The sequence below is a fragment of the Nicotiana sylvestris genome, chromosome 2 (genome assembly GCF_000393655.2).
Source record: "Nicotiana sylvestris chromosome 2, ASM39365v2, whole genome shotgun sequence".
NCBI classification, from domain to species: domain Eukaryota; kingdom Viridiplantae; phylum Streptophyta; class Magnoliopsida; order Solanales; family Solanaceae; genus Nicotiana; species Nicotiana sylvestris.
The window spans coordinates 120,993,213-120,998,657 of record NC_091058.1 but is presented as its reverse complement, the minus strand read 5'-3'; the positions used below and the strand labels follow the sequence as shown (position 1 = coordinate 120,998,657).

At 37.7% G+C, this 5,445-nt stretch overlaps 1 pseudogene; it reads left to right on the top strand.

Moving 5' to 3' along the window:
* LOC104214239 (probable metal-nicotianamine transporter YSL6) lies at positions 1–5,445 on the top strand (annotated as a pseudogene).

Here is a 5,445-nt window from a genome sequence, read left to right as displayed (position 1 = left end):
ATGTCAAGTGGTAATAGATAACATTAGTATAATTGTCAGTGGAGAACAAGACATAAGAGCATGGGAGTTTAAAATGAATACTCTAAACCCATAACTCTGGATTAGAGCAATAGGACAAGCATGGGGAACAATATAGTGGGCATCAAGAAAAGACATTTAGGCATGAGAAATTAAGGGGTATTGGAAGAATTAAAGGCTGAAGGTATCAAGGCAGCCTGGCTGACCTACTTTGCCTATAAATAGGCTCATTTAGAACAAAATAGGGGCTGGTTTTTTTTGATCCTCAGAAGCCAGAGAAAAACAAGAGTGTTAAGGCTGGTTGATCCATAAGGCTAAGCTTTACATCAAAGAGCTTGAGCTTGTCTTTTTCTTTGAGTGTTTGACAAATCAGAAAACTACTGTTTCTTGCATCTGTCTGTGTTCTTTTGGTACTGTTGGATTTCAGCTTGTACTCTCCTAGCTTTCTATTGGTTGAGCACTGTTCCATTGGGTTACTGCTTGGTTTTCTGCTTGGTTTTCTTTAAATCTGCCACGGGGTGTCTATTACTGGTTGTTGTTGGCTTCACTGGTTGTTGCTGTGTTGCTGAATCTGCTGTGTTACTGCTTACACTACTGCCGCTTCTACTGATTTTCCTCTACTTCTTTGCTTTCCAAATATCAGGTATTGATCTCAACATTGAATGATGTATAAATGCCAAGTTGATTAAAGCCTATTTGGAAGAAAGAATGAAGTGCAAGCACTACTATTATGGCATTGGTCTCTATGCCGTTTTATTTCCTAATCATTTTTGAATGTTTAAGTTCTGTTAGATAGGTAATGGTAATATAGAGATTCGAATAATTAGGATCTGTTATAATTTGTGTAATTTGTATTAAGTGAATCTGTAATATGTGATGGACTGTGATGAAATGAGGAATCGTTAAGTATAAATGTATAAATATTTTGGCCGTTGAGTATTAGTTGAGACTGATTTGAATTGATGGCCGTTGGTTAAGTTGATTTCCAGTATTATCAAAAACCCTTTCAATATGTGAATAGGAAGATTGTAAGCTATCGAAGTAAGGTGACGTTTTTTTTCAACATGACAAATTTTAGATAACGTGAATTAGTATAAAAGTTCGAGTTCTAGAATTCAGAGAGTTTAGAGTAAAGTTGTGGTTTAAAAGGCAGGAATTATTGTTAAGTAGATATAATTAGTAAGGATAATTATAGGCAGTTCGTTTTAGGCTAGTGTCACTAGACCTTGACCTTTCAATTCTCATTGTAGCCATGTTAATATTCAATTCAAGCTCATAAATCGGCCTGTTAACAAATGGAGTAATAGCAAGGGATTTGAAACTCGAATTAGTTTGCAATAAATTTGTAACTATGGTTATAGGAGCTTCTGTAGGATAAGGAAGTTGAAGTTCGGTCATTTCCTAATTCATGTTCGCTATCGTACCATTGGCTCATCGTAGTTTCGGTTTCATTCTTTTGAAGTAGATTCAAATGCGTTTTTCCTTAGGTTTAGTTTTAAGCCAGTAACTGATTAGGATTCTTTCATTTTTAGAGATGGACAAACATAGAAAAATGTAGTCACTTTATGATTGTCTTTTTAAAATAAATGAGATGAGCCTCGCTGGATAAACACATAAATGGTGGGGCCCTCGTTAAATGTATGTATTAAATGCTTAGATTCCGGGACGGGCCGTTTAGCAAATTTCACGGCCCTACCCAAAATAATGATACGCTAGTCGCTTTAGGCGCGTATTTAATAATGTTATCTTCTTATACTCGGGTGCACATTTATGTGACCCAAATCCAAATCTCAACGGAGTCGAAATGTGTCGCTAATCACGGGTGCATTGATTGTGACGTGGTTCGGGATGCATGTCCATGACGTTGCAAACTCCCTTTAAAAATAATGAATGAGACGAGTCTCGACAAACAAGAATACATAAATTGCGGGGCCCTCAACGGATGGTTATTTCGAATGCTTAGATTTCGAGACAGGCCGCATAGCGAACTTTACGACTTTTCTAAAAATAACAACGCGTTAGTCTTTAGGCGCGTATTTAATAATGATATTTTCCTAAACTCGGGTGTGCATTTATGTAACCCAAATCCAAATCTCAACGGAGTCGAGACGCGTCGATAGGCCTCGGGTACATTGATTGTGACGAGGTTCGAGATACGTTTTCACGACGTTGCAATTCTTTTGTAAAAATAACAACAATAATAATAGAAGCGGTAAAAGAATCATAATTTGCACTAAGTACATAATTGTTAAAATCAGATAAATAAGCCGGATATAACAGTTGAGCGACCGTGCTAGAACCACGGAACTCGGGAATGCCTAACACCTTCTCCCGGGTTAACAGAATTCCTTATCCGGATATCTGGTGCGCGGACTGTAATTTAGAGTCATTCTTTTCCTCGATTCGGGATTAAAACCGGTGACTTGGGACACCCTAAATCTCCCAAGTGGCGACTCTGAAATAATTAAACAAATCGTTCGATTGTCCTTTAATTGGAAAAAACTCTTGTACCCTCGCGGGGCAGAAAAAGGAGGTGTGACAAATTTAATGCTTGCTGTATGCATGGGAGGCGGAGGCTTGTACCTTAGAACGTACCAGAACGGATACTAACAGTGGACCTGCTATTTAGGACTAAAAATTTGTGCAGTTTAGTCTTGGCTGACTAACCCATCTTCTTGCTAGTTTATACTAGCTTTTTGTATTCAGTTGAACTTCATTACATGTATGTGGGGGGGGGGGGTGCACTACCTCATTCATGCTACAACTGATCATCAAGTTAATTTTTGTTTATTATTTTGTGATGGAAATACAATCTGATTAAGATAGTATCAATCTCCGTGATGGATTTCAAAAATAACAGTGTTTAACCAAAAAATGAGATTTCGGTCAAAGCATTAATTTAGAAGAACTCAAGTTACTGATAATCAAAAGAATATATGAAAGAAAGTAATTTAGCTAGCAGTAATATAATCAGAAGAAAAATAAGTAAATCAATATATTCAGATAGTCTTTTTTTTGTCCTTACAATTGATCAGTTATCTCCCTTTTATAGCTATATGGGAGATATACGTTTTGACCTTGTCATAATAAGGCTATTATGAGTAATTAAAGGCATTGAATGCTACGTTACGCAATCATTGTATTTAATACAGATTTTCTAACGTATTCAGTATTTAATGCTCACTAAATATTGTATCTATACTCTCATATATTGTCAGATTCATTTCCCTTGATTCCTAGACCTAAATGACTTAAATAGGTACGAGCGCCGAGTTCTTTGAATATCTGCTCGTTCCTCTTCCTTTGTCTTTGCTCGTATCTATTACAACTCGTGTCTCTTTGCCAGCTGTAACTCTTTGACTAGTCTACGTGTCTTGACACATCATCTTTATTCCAGTTTAATAGGTAAACTCAATTTTTCCCAATAAAACAGCAAATAGAAAAAATTTCCCATTGTCAGGGTGGTCTCAGGTGATGCTCAATTCTCGAAGTACAATTTATTTCCATACTATATATCTTATTTAGAATATAATCAGGCCACATGCTCTTCAGCTTTACTGAGGATATGACCCTCTATAGGAAGGCGTGGAGATCGAAGATTAAGGTTGCGGGTTAATGAGTAGTTGCATGTTTTCCTTCTCCATACCGGTAGTATTAGTATTACGCCCGTTTTCTCTTATTCTTAGATTTTTTATTACTGCATGTTGTTGCTTGCTTCAGTTATCTTATTTTTGTTGCCGTTATTATTTCTTCCTTTATGGCTTCTCTACTACTGTATTTTTTCTTAATTGATGGATTATGCTTTTCTTGAGCAGAGTGTCTATCGGAAATAGCCCCTCTATTTTCACAAGGTAGGAGTAAGGTTTGCGTATACACTATCCAGACCCCACTTATGGGATTTCTCTGGGTATGTTGTTGTTACTGGCAAGGATAATACAATGAGGCTGAACACCAAACTTTTAATAATTTAATATTAAAGAAATTGTTTGAGTATCGGATTAGTATACTGATGTAAAGTTTGTAATGACGAGAAAACAAGCTGCTGAAATTCGATAGCACTAGACTTTTTCTGTTTTCTTTATGATCTCACTGCATTTAAGTGAATATGTTCAAGGAAAGACAAAGTTTGATCGTCAGTGTTGCATTGACATTGCTCCTGGATTACCATGCTGCAGTTTCTCTGTGATTGAATCGATCTATTCAGAAATATAATATATGGAAGTTCCGTTGTATTATCACAATATTTAGTTTAAAGTCTGTAACAAATTAATCATACAGTTAGCATGGAAGTTTGGGTACTCCCAGTAAAATGATCAAATGTTCTTATATCTGAAGTTTCTCAATGTTGCGTATTCTAAACTTCTATAGATGGTTAAGAATCCAAATTACAACTCGAAAAGAAGAAGCGTGATGAGGGTTCCTGAAAGATAAGATACCATATTGGTTTACTGCTTCTGGATATGTTGTCCTGGCTGCAATATCAACGGCCACAATGCCAATTATCTTTCCTTCACTCAAGTGGTATTTGATCCTTTGCTCATATCTAATTGCCCCTGCCCTCGCCTTCTGCAACTCCTATTCTACTGGTGTCACAGTCTGGAGCTTGGCTTTAACTGATGGGAAGATCGGTCTCTTTATTATTGCTTCACTAGTAGGAAGCAATGACGGGGTCATAGCAGGATTGGTAGCATGTGGGGTTGTGATGTCCATCATCTCCACTTCTGCTGATTTAATGCAAGATTCAAGACAGGGTATCTTACAGAATCATCAGCTAAATCTATGTCTGTCAGTCAATTGGTGGGAACAGCAATGCACCCCTCACATTTTGGATGTATAGGAATGGTTTTGACATTGGCGCTCCTGATAGTGCATACAAAGCAATTTATGCTGTTATGTACCGAGAGATGGCCATTCTCGGAATTGAGGGGTTCGCTGAACTTCCCAAGCATTGCCCTGCATTATGCTTGTGAGTTCTTTGGGCAGCTCTAGCCCTAAACCTCTTGAGGGATGTGACTCCAGCAGAATATTCCCCTTTTATTCCTATTCCGATGGCAATGGCTGTGCCATTATACATTGGAGCTTATTTTGCAATCAACATGTTTGTTGGTACAGTGATATTATTTGTATGGGAGAGGATAAATAAGAAAGATGCAGTAGATTTTGCTGGTGCAGTAGCCCCTCTGTTTGGTATGTGGGAATAGTATTTGCACGATACCATCAGCTATCCTCTCCATTTTCCGGATCAACCCACCAATTTGCATGTACTTTGGGCCTTCTGCACACAGCTGAGCAGCAAGTGCAATCCTTTTCGTCCCTCTACAGGTCAAGAATACTTCAACAACTATGCCTCAGTCCAAAACAAGTTGGGGCCAGCAAGCTCAAGAATCCGTCAGGCTGTAAATATTCTGTCTCTCCAGCTCATCCATA